Source organism: Myotis nattereri (assembly GCF_964212035.1).
Source record: "Myotis nattereri genome assembly, chromosome: 6".
NCBI classification, from domain to species: Eukaryota; Metazoa; Chordata; class Mammalia; order Chiroptera; family Vespertilionidae; genus Myotis; species Myotis nattereri.
The window spans coordinates 8,238,573-8,253,810 of NC_138081.1; the positions used below are offsets into that span (position 1 = coordinate 8,238,573).

General features: G+C 47.2%; 1 protein-coding gene across 2 annotated transcripts in view; it reads left to right on the forward strand.

Moving 5' to 3' along the window:
- The first annotated feature begins 9,297 nt into the window (after window positions 1-9,297).
- ZNF76 (zinc finger protein 76) overlaps window positions 9,298-15,238 on the forward strand; it is a 37,847-nt gene continuing 31,906 nt past the window's right edge. The window contains exon 1 of one of the 2 annotated variants that reach the window (XM_081093908.1): window positions 9,298-9,511. The gene's annotated coding sequence lies outside the window, so the exon portion shown is untranslated. Of the gene's footprint in view, window positions 9,626-15,238 lie in introns of both variants that reach the window. The other variant, XM_081093907.1, reaches the window with a different exon arrangement.

A 15,238-nucleotide genomic window follows, 5' to 3' on the forward strand; every position in this document is an offset into this window, starting at 1 on the left:
AAGAAAAAGAAAAAAGAAAAGAAAAAAAAAGCAAAGAAATTGCATCATCTAAAGGACTACAGAACAACTGGAAGCCAGCCTCAAACCCTCATCCTTTTTCTTGTCTTCCCTGGCCCAGCCATCCCCTCCCCCTGATCCTAGTGCTCCCCGGGGGAGCCCTACTCCCCTTGCTAAGTGTTGTCCTTAAAGAAACGTGGCTGCTAAGCAGAAGCCAGCCTGGGCCTGACCCCAGACTTGGCTTTCCCTTGTAGCCTCAGATGGCTTGTGGGCTCCACCAAAGGGGACCCCACTCTGCAGCCAGCCCAGAGCCACCTACCTCTGGCCCCAGGCTATGGGCAGCAAGAGGAATGCGTGTGCACTTGGCAAGCCTTCTGCCCACCCCGTCTACATCTAATAAGTGCAATCATTACGTCTATGTTGTCTAGAGGGAGGGGTTTTTGTTTTCTGGTTTTGTTTCTTTCTCCTGTGTTAGCGCAACCCTATTTATAGCTGCCCGCAACAGAAGAGTATATGTTTGGAGTGAAGAGAAAGGTTTTGAATCTCATGAACTTTGAGTGCTGGAGCATCTGATCTGTCTGTACTCCTCACCCAGGGGCCATCCACACCTCCTGAGCTCTCGGTGTGGGTAACCCAGGGCTGTAACTCCGAGGCACCTGATGTGTAGGACAGTAATTCTGGGGACTTTGTGGAGCAGGAAGGAGAGGGACCTGTGTTTGCTAAACCAATCCTGCTATCCCTAGGCCTCTCCATGATTCAGTATGGACCTCATGATTGTAGAAGCCGATGGAACTGGTCAGTGATTCTCTACCCCAAGAGGGAAACCTCCATCTTTTCTCTGCCTTCCTCCCGTTTTCCCTTGGTGTGCACATGGAAGAGGACCAGGACAAACCCCCTGGGGATGGGCTGACCAAGGGCCCTGGGGCCAGAGACAAGGCTGAGGAAGCCAAGAATAGGACAGGTATCCAGGCATGAAGTTGTTTGCCTGAACTTGGCCATTCCCTCTCTGAGTTGACTTCAAGCCTAGTTGCCTCAATTACTGCTTTTCAAGAGGAAGAAGAAGTAAGTCCGTGCGTAAGCCTCAATCCACTGCTGCCTGTAAAATTATTTTCCATTTGTTCCTTCTCATTCCCCCAAAGCTGTGGTCCTATTCAATCAAAGGCTACCAGTTGACTCATAGTGTTTATTTCCAAGTGACTGTTCTAGGCCACTGCTCCCCCAGGAGACTCCACACTAAGTACAGAAGCCTGGCCTCCACCCCCTGTCCCCGATCAGTAGCATTACTATCCAAACAGCCTTAAGGAGTACGTAGCCAATGTCACAGCTATATCCCCTCACATCCACTAGCAACACCATGGCTCTTAGTGGGGCAGTGTCTGTCTCCCTTCGTGTCTCTGGATCAAAGACAGTGTCACTATAAAGATCCAGAATGGCTGCCCCCAAGCAGGGAAATGGTCAGTTAATCCATACTTCCTGGGATAGGCCATAAAAACTGATTTTTTATAAACTTTGCCCATCCTCATTCTCTGCCAGAAGCTAGGATAACGTTCTGATTCCTCTCTTCCTACCATTTGCATCTCTCTCAGAAAGCCAGCCAGGGTGCTTCCCAAATTATGCCTTCAGGGTCTGGCTTCTTGCACTCTTCCTTTCCTGTCACCCCCTACCTATACAAACACACGTCCTCCAATCGTCTATTCCATGGTTTCTGGGACCTGCAAATGATTTCCACAGTTTGGAAAGTACAGGCCACTAACTAGGCTTCTTAACTGATGTCAAGGCAGATCTTGGAGAGCAGGCGAAGACCTGCTAAAGTCCACCAAATTTAATTTAGCTTGTCCAGATTGGGGGGTGGGGGGAGGTGTAAGAACCCAGACAGCTGTCCACTGAACCTATGGAGGAAGCCAGCCCTGGGGCATCAAACTAACTGAATGAGGAGTCAACACTCAGGGACTCTCCCTTGGTTCTCAACCTTCCTAATGCCGCGACCCTTTAATACAGTTCCTCATGTTGTAGTGACCCACAACCATCAAATTATTTTCGTTGCTACTTCATAACTGTCATGTTGCTACTGTTATGAATCGTAATGTAAATATCTGATATGCAGGATGTATTTTCAGGGGTCGTGACCCAGGCTGGGGAAGTGGAAAGATGGTGTAAATGGGAATCCTTCATGAGTCAGCCCAGAGGCCGCTCAGCAGGATGGGTGTTTACAGGGCCACAGTACTCATGGTTATAAGGCTTCATTTCTCTTAGTACAAAACCTGCCCTGATCTGAGTCTGGGAATGGGAAGCCATTTCTGCAGGGGCTCTGAGCATCAAGTAATGCGTATCAGAAAGGCACTTAGAGCCTCAGCAACATGTAATCCCTTTTACTTCTCTGCCTCCCTCTTTCTGTATTGGACCAGGCCGATTCACTAAGCCTGAGGGAACTCAGTGAGAAAAAAATGATCAGAGTCTGGCCGTGAGCTGCCACCTGCCCTAGGCCTACAAATGCCCAGAGGCTGGCATTGAGCTATGACTGCTCTGACTTCCCCAGGATTGATTGGTTTAGTTTGGTGGAGGCTCATATTTGTTGCTGAAAGTTCAGTGATACAGTCCTGATTTTTGGTACTAATGAAACTTTATATATTTGAGAATGTTCTCCATATGCATATTTAAGGTGATTCTGGAATGGATTAGGAGGTCATATCTCAGAATGTCAGAAAACGTTCTGAAGCATTCAAACTTTCGTATTTGCTGCTTAACCTCAATATAAGAGGCTCAAACTAGGAGACAAAGGGAGACAAAGGATAAGTGATGGCTGCCAGGAAATAATGTTAATCTGCTTGGCTTCTGAAGCACAGTAAGAAAAAAGTGGAAGCAAATAACACAAGGATGTCTTTAAATTCAACCTGTCTCAATGGTAGCACATCCTGTCCTTGGGCCATTATTTGGACTAGTAACCCTTTAAGAAAATATATGATTACAGGGAATAGAATCCCCAGTTCTGTTATCAGCCTATCTAGACAACACAGACTATAGTAGTATGGACAAACTGAAAACTTCATTCATTCGTGTGAGTTGAACTGAAGTTTCAGAATAACCATTCTCACGTAGGAGGTTTTCTTTTTTCCATGCAGAAGAAATCTCAAAATATGGTATTTATATCTGCCTTCCACTGCTGCCGATATAACAAGTATCTCCTACACAATCAACAATTAACAGTAAACGATGCAGTTCATAGAATATTTTGCACTTGGAGAAAAAATGTATCTGAACTTGTAAAAAGAAATGTTTGGATTTTGTATTGTCCTTTTTTATTATTATTATTATTAAAATACTTAATGAAACTCCTCAGTCTGGCATCTTTTCCTCCATCTCAGTAGCTTATCCGAGAGCCAGAAAAAGCTCTGAAGAAACAAAGCGTCTTCTGGCTTCTGCACTTACCCAAATTTTTCCTTTCCCCACCTTATTCCTAATGGTTTTAGAATTTGAAAAGGCGTGTCCCTTTTGTCTATTTTTAAAAGCAGTATCAAAAATTAGCCCCCAAGGGGGATCTAGGGAGCAGGGGAAATTTAGGATATTGCTCCTCCTCATCACCGTACAGTTCCCAAAATCTGGCCAGGGCCACGATGGCTCGGACACCTCCCTAGTTAAGCTGTCCCACCTCTAGCAAAGTACCAGCAACGAGACTCACCCAAGCCTGTGCTTTTTATGCAGTACATTCTATGCCATGAAACAGAAGTATGAAATTTTACCACCATTACTACAGGGCACGGGAGAGCAAGCTCCAATCTCATAAATGAGCAGTCCCAAATTCTAGGTTCAGATGACAGGTAAATCTTAATTGTTGCAATTTTATAATTCCCCAACATGAAATTTGGGGCCACCAATTTGGGGCCATTCTCTGACTTCTCTCCTAATCTTCTTATATTACAAAAACACCAAGTCTTCCCTCTTCTGCCTAGGACACTTGCAATGATGTCCCAGAATAATGTACAGTGGAGTACAGATCAGCTCATACCAAGCCGTCTTTAAAATGGGGCACATGAAGGCTTTCCAAGGCAAGGACATCAATCTGAAGAGAGTTTTAAGGGAATAAATTTCCAGATTCTCAACGTCTGTAAGAAATCTTCCCTAAAACTAATCTGTTTGCGAGCCAGTGGCATATTCATGCACATTTCCATTCTACCTCCTCTTTCATCACAGTCCTTGCCCTCCTTTTACAAAAGAAAGGCATAGTCCTCACCCACTCTGAATCTTAATGCATGGCCAGAGTGTAAAAACCTGGGAGTAGGAGGGAGGGATGTTTTCCTTTTATATCAAAATAGTCCCATTATAAAGAGTCCTCTTATGTATTTCAACTTATGTTTACTATTTTCTGCCTCCTACTTGTAAAAATGAAAGTAGTTATTAGCTGTTCAATCCATCATTTTTATTAATATGTAAGAAAAAGTTTGATCATGAGGTCTAACAAAATTATTAGTTTTTATTTTTATACACGATATGTTAATTGTTCCCAAAAGCCTAAGTCAGAGTTCCACACAAGCACATACCCACATTTGTCAGGGAGATAATATGCCTTCTACCCTGCTTATCACTTAATAAATTAACTAATGGATTTAGCAATATGGCTTTATTCCAAATTATATAATGAACAGTATTATCTTGTGTTTATAAAAACTTTTTTGTAATATTAATATTAGATCTATAGCCCTGGCCTATGTGGGACAGTGGTTACAGCACCGGTCCCACATTGAAGTGTCCAGGGTTGGATTCCCAATTAAAGGCATGTACCTGGGTTGCACGTTGGATCCCCAGTCCTGGTTCGGTGCGTGCATGTGGGAGGCAGCCAAATGATGTGTCTCTCATAGCAATGTTTCTGTTTCTGTTTCTCTCTCCCCTACCCCCCCCCCCCCGCCTTCCACTCTCTCTAAAAATCAATGGAAAAAATATCCTTGAGTGAGGCTTAACAAATAGTAATAATAATAATAATAATATTAGACCTATGTAATTTTAAACATGATTTTTGGCCATCAATTTTATAAGCTACAGTTAATAATTTATTTCCCAGTTGTTTTATCATATTCTTTAAAATGAACATTAACATATTTATTTAAATTGAAGAATAACATCCAACTTTTTCCTGAAAGAAAGTAATTCTGACTTGGCTGATTACCATCGAGGCTAGTAGTTTTAAATGAAGACTGGTTTTGCTAATTCCACAAATGGCAGTATTTTCCATATTGAAGTAAACCTGCACTTCTATATTTTTAAAAAAATATGTTTTATTGATGTTAGAGAGGAAGGGAAAAGGAAAGATAGAAACATTGATGAAAGAGAAACATCATCATCAATCAGCTGCCTCCTGCATGCCCCCTGCTGGGGATCAGCCCCCAACCCAAGCATGTGCCCTGATAGGGAATGGAACTGGTGACTTCCTGGTGCAGGGGTTGATGCTTAACCACTGAACCACACTGACCGGGCTGCACTTCAATATTTAAACAAAAATATGAACACATAATGATGTGGTTAAAAAATTATAAAAAAATAGTGTTGGCAATAGAGTATGAAAATTAATATCCAATTTAATGAGGTGCCTCTGAGTGAAAAGACAACAAAATTAATACTCATTTTTATAAGACTGAGACTCCAATGAACGGGTAACAAATCCTTTTGCAGATTAAGTGGTTTCCAATTCTTTGCTTTTAATAAAATTAAAGGAAGACTCTATTTGATAGTACTTGATAATAGTATTTGGTAATAGGACACTCTGTGATTGTTGGCATGTGACTCGGAAGTAGTTCAGACACGAGGAATATCATTGTAACATATCTCTTCCTTTCCCAATTACTATGTGAACAAGGCTTCTCAGCATTTACGTCTATAAAAATAAAAAACAGGTAGAGAATTGATGAGAATTCAAAAGAAACACCGTATTTCTCATTAAAAGATATAGTTTCAATAAAAATTGTACTTTTTAGGTTTCACAAGTTATAAACATGTGTAATATATTTATTTTGTTTAATAAACTGTGTACTAGTCATAACTATAATGGCAATTCAATCCAGGAGAAATGTTAACAAAGCCCATGGTCATAGGTTATAAATTTACACTCATTTTTGTTGTAAAGTGTGACAGTAATCAATAAAAGACTTTAAAGCATACAAATATACTGATTAAAGTTCTATATGGGAAGGAAATGGAATTGGGAGTTCAAAAAGGGAAAACTGTAAAATTTCTGTTAAAAAGGGAGCTCGTTTATATATTTTTTTAATGGGTGATGGTGGGCATCATATATTTAGAGTATTTGGAGTCCAGTGGATACATTTAAAAATGATGTAATGGTTTTAGTTTAAAATGTCAAAACTTACAGCAAGTCAGAAATATCCTCTACAAGTATTTAAATTTATGATGGAAAATATAGATGTCAACTTAAAAATGGGTAATGGGGTACACAGTTCTTTAAAATTCTTTTATGAAGTCTCTCTTTAGAAAAAACTCTGAAGATCACTACTCTATATGGCATATTGCAGGGGTGAGGACCAAAGGCAGAACAGAAGCTGCTAGAGCCAAAACCGGTTTGGCTCAGTGGACAGAGCGTCAGCCTGCGGACTGAGAGGTCCCGGGTTCGATTACGGTCAAGGGCATGTACCTGGGTTGCGGGCACATCCCCGGTGGGGGATGTGCAGGAGGCAGCTGATCAATGTTTCTCTCTCATCGATGTTTCTAACTATCTCTCTCCCTTCCTCTCTGTGAAAAATCAATAAAATATATTAAAAAAAAAAAAAAGAAGCTGCTAGAAATGATCTTCAATCATCCACTCCAAAGTATTTTCCTCACCAGTTCTCCCGAGTACATGAAATTACCCACCATCAGAATCTTATTACTTCAAATGCAGACACTGGTTTCCTAGAGTGGTTTTTTGCTTGTTTGCTTGTTTTGTTTCTTTTTTTATTGATCTTAGAGAGAGGGAGGGAGAGGGAAGGGGGAGGAGGAGGGAGAGGAACATCAACCAGTTGCCTCCCATACTGGCCTGAAACCTACATATGTGCCCTGAGTGGGAATCAAACCCGAAATCTTTTGGTGCAGGGGATGATTCGCTCCAACCAACTGAGCCGCTCAGGCAGGGCTCCCAGAGTTTCTGTTAATTGTGTAATGGGAGAAGGGATTAGCCAATCACATTAGGATCTGCAAGAAATGTGAGAAAGAACAGAGGCATTTTTTATTATGAAAAAGGTGGTGGGAGGACAAACTAGGACAACCTGAATTCTGTTCCCTCTCTATTTCTAACCAGGAGTTGATGCTAAAAGACAAGCTACTTATTCTCTGTGTATCTATGTAAAATAACTTGCTAAATTTCCACTGTAGTGGCCAGGCTGTTTATTTATACAACAGGAGATATATATAGGATTCATTACTCATCCTATATAATAAAACCTTAGTATGCAAATCGACCAAACTACAGAATGACCGGTCGCTATGACATGCACTAACCACCAGGGGGCAGATGCTCAACACAGGAGCTGCCACCTGGTGATCAGTGCGCTCCCACAGGGGGAGTGCCACTCAGCCAGAAGCCAGGCTCACGCTGTTGAGGCAGGAGCCTCTCCTGCCTCCATTGCACACGGGTGGTAAGGAGCGAGGGGTCCCAGACTGCAAGAGCCCTGGACTGCAAGAGGGATCCATGGGGCCTAAGCTGGCAGGCGGACATCCCCTGAGGGGTCCCGACTGCGAGAGGGCACAGGCAGGGCTGAGGGACCACCCTCCTCCTGCATGATTTTCGTGCACGAGGCCTCTAATTATTCTATATAATAAGAGAGAAATATGCAAATTAGGCTGGGACATCACGACCAGCTTAGGAGGCTGTGTCACAACCAGCTCAGAGCACGCCCCCGGCCCGAGCGGACACACACCACACACCACACACCACACACCAGGGTGGGGGCGGGCTCCAATCAGCCGAATGCAACTCGGAGCCCGCCCCCAGCACCAACGCCGCCCAGCTCTGAGGCCACTCCCACCGGGGGTTCATGGGCAGGCACGCTGCGCCACCTGCCCTGGGAGCAAGGCCCTCAGTGGACCCACGGACCGCCCAGGGGGCGTGCTCGGAGCCGCCAAGGCCAGACTGTAGCTTAGGGCCTAAGCCGTCAGTAGGAATCCCCTGAGGACTCCCAGACTGTGAGAGGGGGCAGGCTGGGCTGAGGGACATCCACCCAGTGCACGAATTTTGTGCACCGGGCCTCTAATATAAGAATAAGCCATCAGTTGCTACCCACTGCCCACCGAAACTGAGAACCTAAGGAAACTGTGGCCCCAGTCCAGCCTCAGGAAATGCTGAGCCAAAACAAAGATGGGGAAAGGCAATGTCTGAAATGGAAGGAGAGGGCTTTCTGGTTAAGGTCTTCAGACCTGAGGAGAGGAATAGGATGTCAGTGCCCCCACTGGCATGTTTAGCCACCATAAGCCCCACACTCAGTACATTCCATTTTTTTAAAGTTAAATTGGGTGTGTGGGTTTTTTTTGGCGGGGGGGGGGGGGGGGGCGGGGAAGGAGAGGGAGAAAACAAAAGAAACTATAGGATAGAGATGGAAAAGTTGCTCACCTCATTCCTCCAGGCACTCAATTCCTCTCCTAAAAGGCAACCTCTACCAGTTCCCTATCTGACCCCTCACCTTACTAACTTATTTTTTTTTTTATTTTTTTACCAAAGGCTTCCTCCCCTTTAATGTTCCCTTAGATTTCTGCGAGCGCCCCAATCGCAGCCTCTCCCTCGTGGGAGGGGGAAATAGTAAAAGGGCTCGGTTCCTTCACCCCGAGCGGGGATACCGGGGGGAGTAGGGGTTTCGCGCTGGGGCGGGGCGAAGGGGAATGAGAGTGAACCCAAGGGGCCCGTGGGGCGCCCCCTCAGGGGCGGCGCCTCGCGCTCCTCACCGTCCTCCTTTCCCGCAAGGAGCTCACGGTCCCCGCGCTGCTTCCCTGGGAGCTCGGCTCGCAGGCTGTGCCCGCGGACGGGAGGCGCGGCGACCTGGGCTGAGCCCGAGGCGCGGGCAGGGGGCCCCGCGGGAACCGCTCCCCTCACAGGCTGCCCCTCCGACCCCGCCTCCCCGAGCGCACCTGCCAGTCTGCAGGCCGCGACGCTCCTCCGTGGGGCCCGGGCTCCTCCCCTTCCTGCCGAGTCCCTGGTGGACCGAGTCCCTGGGCGCGACAGGTGGCGCCTCCGCATTGCTATAGCGACAGCCCGCCCGCCGCCCGCCAGGCGCGGATCCGGGCGTCGTGACGTCATCACGCCCTCCCGGGCGCCGGCAGAGGCCGTGCGTCACCCCGGCGGGGGCGGGGCTGCGAGGGGCACGGCTCGGAGCCCGGCCGCCCGGGCTGCAGGGGCCCGGGAACCAGGATAACTAGGACGGCGGCCGCGGCGACTGGGGTTCGGGGTGGACGTGCCCGGCATTTTGCATGCGGGTTCCGGGGCCGGTAGAGGCGCGCCGACCGGAGAGGACAGTGCGGTGGCCCTGGAACCTGGATACCGCGCGAGGCAAGCTGCGCGCGGGCGGGCGGGCGATGGCGCAGGCGGGTTGCGGGGCCGGCGCTGGTGGCGGGGCCCGGTGCATGGCGGTCTGTCGGCGGAGTCGCCCTCGGGGGCTGTCAGGTTGGTGGCTCTGGGAAGAGAGGGTCCACCGTGCCCAGGTGGGAGGCCGGGCGGGCGCAGGGCCCCCGGAAGGTCCCGAGCCCGTCGTGCCCACCTTCCTCCTGCCCTAGCCCGGCGGCTGGACGGCGGCCTGACCCTTCCCCACCAGGGTCCCGGCCCCCGACCCCCGTCCCTCCCCTCCATTCCGCCTGCTGCTACCCCCCGCCCGGGACTCCCAAACCCCACCCGTGACGGCGCCCGCCTCCACCTCCGTGGCCCCACACCCCACCAACTGACCCTAAGACCTCCCCGGGAACCCTCAATTCTTCGTCATTGACTCCGACAACCTCGGAACTTCCCCAGCCCTGCGCAGGGACCCCCAACTCAGTGACTCCCTCAGTTTCATACCGTCACTCGGGACCGGAGATCCCCCACGCCCCTCCTTGATAACCGCAAACCTTCTCAGCGACCCCGCTGGTCCCGTAACCCCGCCCTTTCTACCGTGTTCTCCCGCAAGCTTGGTGACTCTCAAGCCTCCTTCCGTAGGTTCCCACCCCGTCATCTGCAAACCCTCAATGCCTGATCAGCCGTTCTTTGCCCTGTTACCTCATGGTCTTCATTCCATGTCCCCCCTTCATCCTAAAGTCACCCCCACTGACAATCCTCGCTGCGCCCAGCCCGCCAGTGTCAATCGGCACGTGATTTAAAAATGCCCTAGCACCCTGCCAGGGCAGGGAAGATCTGGAGATGAATACGAAGTAGTAATAGTTGGAGGCGCCAAAAGAATTCTGGATTGAGTGTGTGGGCCCTGGCTCTGCCAGGGTTGTGCTTTGGGAACCTGAGAGAAGCCCTTTCTTCACTCTGGACCTCAGCTTCTCATCTGTGTTGTGTTCAGGTTGGGTTAAAGGACCTCAGAGTTTCTTTCCAGCTGTGAAAGTCTGCAATTCTCAGCCAAGATAATACTCGTTTGCAATCATTTTTGTGCCCTTCCCTAAGGAGTTGACTCTGGTAACCTCACCCCAGGGTCCACTTGCTTCCTGGTCCTTATTCTCTCACTCCCCTGACCCCCTACACTCTTAATAGTTCCTACCCACTTCCCTTGATCAGGCCCCATCAGTTAACATGCTTGCCAAGCAGCACAGCAGAATGCTTCAGCTCTAGGCACTGATGTGATAAGAGACCCGAGTTCTAGTGTGACTGTAGCCCTTCCGCTGTGGCACCTCAGGCATACCATCTAGCCTCTCCGAACCCTCATCTCCACTCTTGTTAAGTGAAGATGATAGTAGTGCCTGAGATAATGTGTCCAAAGCACTTGGCACCTTGCCTGGCCCGTGTTTACCTTTCAACAACCTCATGAGATGGTTGCTATTATATCCACCACCATTTCCCACTTTTGTTCGTTTTGAGTTGGTTTTAAATAAATGAAGAACCTGAAACTCAGATAAGTATCACAGCTGGGATTTGAACCCAGTCTTCAAAACCCATTTGCTCCGTTACCTCTCGAGCCCTCAAACCTATCTAGTTTTCTAGGTCACCCTCAGCCTAGAGGCTTTGTGCATGAAATTTGTGCACAGGTAGGGTCCCTAGGTCTGGCCGGCGATCAGGGCCGATCAGGTTCCCCACCTCCCTGCCTCCTTCCCTCGCTCCCTCAGTGCCCTGCCACCGCCGCTGGTGGCCTGCCATGTTCCGTGCCGCTCCCTGGTGGTCAGCACATGTCATAGCGAGCAATCGAACTCCAGGTCTCCTGGTCGAACTCCTGAGGGGATACTTTGCATATTAGGCAGATAGATAGATAGATAGATAGATAGGTAGATAGGTAGGTAGATAGATTCCTAAGCCCTATATCAACTCATTCCACAAAACTCAAGGTTTCTGTGACTCTTTGCCCCATGGCTTTGTGACTTCCTCAACCCATTGTTCATGACTTTTGACCCCACATGCCCTGACACCCCTGCACCTTAATACATTACTCTCTTCATTCTTTGTCCAGCTGTCGTCTCACCCTGAGAGTCCTTGGAGCTCCTTCTCACTTCATTATTTCACCCTAACGTGTCTCCCACTTCATTGGCATTTTATCCCAGATCCTCTCATCCTATTAAGTTCCTTACCCACAGGAATTCATACACTCTAACGCCCTCTAGCCCTGCAGTCTTTCCTCATATGATCTCTTCCTATTTTCAGTTTCTCTAGTGTTGTAGCTGCATCCCTTCTGCCATCCTCTACCTAAACCTTCATCTACTAGTTATTAGCTCTGGTGTAGTGACTGCCTTCACCCAGCTTATAACCCTTTCATCTTAAGATCCTCCTTTTTACACTCTGTCCAATAAGCTCTGAGATCCTGCCTCTCAGATGCCCGGATCTCCTGGCATTTTCCTCATTTTCACCAGCGATGTCCTTTTCAAACCCGAATCATCTATCACCTTTTCCCTCTCCCTGTGCCCCTGTCCCTTCTCACAGTATCCTCTTCGTTTCCCTTATTTTTCTCCCAACCATCCTCACCTCACCAATCTTGATGACATCAATTATAATGTAAACCTCTCTCCCATCCCAACTCTGCCTTCTTCCTTTTTCCTGTGCATCTAACTCCAGGACCACATGAACGACCCTGCCACTCAGCCCTCTCCTTCCTTCACACACAGCACTGTCCAAACCATTGGCCTCTTTGGCTTGTCCAAAGAACTACACAATTCTCTGGAAAGTTCTGATAATAGATCACCAAGCTCACAGCCCTTTAGAGAGCAAGGAAATTCTTCTGAATCAATCTAACCTTGTGTCCTTGACCCACTCCCACGACCCTATCCTGTTTATGAAACTGTTTGCTGTATGTGCCCTTGGGGTAGAATGCTTTGAGTGTCAGCTTCTGCCTGCATTGAATTAGCTCCATTGTTTTCCAAGCCCTGGGAGGACCTTCCTCTCCCACCAGAAGACTGGTGAGTAGCAAAATGTAACGTTCAAGATTCACATCCAAAAGTCTGTTCTGTGGGTCACCAAATTCCCAGGCCTCCTGTAATGTACTTACTGACTCTACAGCAATAAATATAGCAGAGGGCATAACCCAGAGTTAAGGAGGGGTAAACTGCAGGGTCCACAAATTCCGCGGGTTTATTTTATTTATTTACTTTTTTTAAAAATCCTCACCCAAAGATATTTTTCCATTGATTTTTAGAGAGAGTGGAAAGGAAGGGGAAAGACAGAGAGAGAAATATTGCTGTGAGAGAGACACATTGGTTAGTTGCCTCCTGCACACGCCCTGACCAGGGCCAGGGATCAAACCTGCAGCCTAGGTACGTGCTCTTGGCCGGAATCAAACCTGGAACCTGTCAGTCCGCCGGCTGAGGCTCTATCCACTGAGCCAAACCAGATGGTGCTGTGGGTTTGTTTTTTAAATATATTTTTATTGATTTCAGAGTGGAAGGGAGAGGGAGAGAAAGATAGAAACATCAGTGATGGGAGAGAAACATTGATGGGCTGCCTCCTGCACACACACCCCGACCCCCCCCCCCCCGTCCCCGACCCCCCCTCACTCACACACACACACACACACACACACACACACACACACACTGGGATGGAGACCACAACCTGGGCATAGGTCGATGTTCAACCACTTGCTCCATTACTCCTCTTGCCCTCAAACCTGCCTAGTTTACGCTGGCCGGGATTCAATTAAACAGAGTTTTTGCCTTAGATTTATTTAATCTTCTTAGGGCACAGTACTTCTGCTGCTTTGTATCTTTGTTATTTGTGTATTCTTCTCACCCAGCCTCCCACCCCCACTGTGATTTCTTTGAGAAGAGAGACTGGGCTTTCTTTACCTTCTGTCATCTTAATCCTGACCCTCATATTTCCAGATAGTCAGTAAATACTGGGTTGAATGAACACATTCAGAAATTTACATCAGTACAAACAAGTGAAAACAGAAACAGCTTACATCTGCATTCACTTGTAGCTACAACAGCCCTCTCCGCAAATCCTTCTAAAGGTGACAGTGGGCAGAGTTCCTTGATTTTAACAGTCTGGAATTTAGACATCTCTTTTTTTTTTTTTTTTTTTTTAGTCATTGCTCCAGTGGGGGAATGGTATAAGTGCTTGTTTTTACTGTGTTCTGGTAAGATTAGCAATTAGGTTGACATACTTGCTAGAATACCGTGGTTACAAGGCCAGGGTCTGTCATATATAGACCAGTTCTTAAAAAAACAGCTAGATGAAATATTCAGTGGGGGTTTCAGAGACAGAATAGAAGAAACCAAATGAACAAAATGTTGATAATGGTTGAAGTTGGGTAATGGGTTCATGGAGTTCATTATACTATTCTTGTGTTGTGTATGTTTGAAATCCATAATATAATCGTTTTGTGGTTTTGTGTATGTGTGTGTGTGTTTTTTTTAAAGGGCAGCTAGCCGAAACTGGCTTGGCTCAGTGGGTAGAGTGTCGGCCTGTGGACTGAAAGGTCCCAGGTTCGATTCCGGTCAAGGGCATGTACCTTGGTTGCGGGCATATCCCCAGTAGGAGATGTGCAGGAGGCAGCTGATCGATGTTTCTCTCTCATCGATGTTTCTAACTCTCTATCTCTCTCCCTTCCTCTCTGTAAAAAATCAATAAAATATATTTAAAAAAATAAAAGGGCAGCTAGATGAACAAGTGAGAGTTTAGCACAGTTCCTTGGAAAACACCTCAAAGTAACTGAGCTGTAGCTGAGTCAGTACCATTATCTAGGTTGGTAGTATTTTTAGTCCTGGCCTATCTTTGACCTCTTCTGTTTGTGAGGTACCAGGGAGCTAAATACAAAAATTAGCACCTTGCAGAATTCTGTACCCGATGGCCTGGGAATTGTAACATCCTGGCAACAAGCACCTGTGGCTCTGGCCCTTCCGTGAGTCCCAGCCCAGGTGTGGTTTCTGGTGATAATAGACTGGACTGGACTGGACCTGAGAAGAAGGCAAGGCCGTGGGGGAGGCGAGGGAGAGATCAGATTCAACTAGGTTCTTCTGGTCTAAAGCCTTTCTATTACTGGAAGATTCTAAAGGTATCGATGTTCGTTCATTCACTCGTCCATTCCACAGATGTCTGGTGGATATGCTAGAGGCCAGGTACTGTTCCCTGGGGTACAGCACTGAAAAAAACAAAGTTCCAGGACTTGAAGAGCTCACCTTTTGGGGAGTGGATGAGGGAGAGACATACAATAAACAAATAAGGAAAGTATATATTGAGAAAATTAAGCTGAGAAGGGAAATAGGGAACACCAGGAGTCAGGGTCTTACATTTGAAATAGAGTAGTCAGAGAAGGTCTCGCTAAAAAGCTAACATTTGAACAAAGAACTGAACGAAGTTAAGGAATGAGCCAAGTGTACATGTGGAGGAAATGTATTCCAGTCGGTGGGCATAGCAAGTACACTGGTCCTGAGGCAGGAGAAACATGAGGATGTTTGAGAAACATGAGGATGCCTGTGAGTATGGCTGTAGTCGGGTGAGCGAGCAAACAGCAGGAGATGTAGGGATGGGAGTGGGCTAGTGACAGATAACATTGGGCCTCACGGGCACTGGATTTTATTGTGAATTGTGAGTGAGGTGGGAGTAGTTCTCAACCTTCTGGCCCTTTAAATACAGTTCCTCATGTGGTGACCCAACCATAAA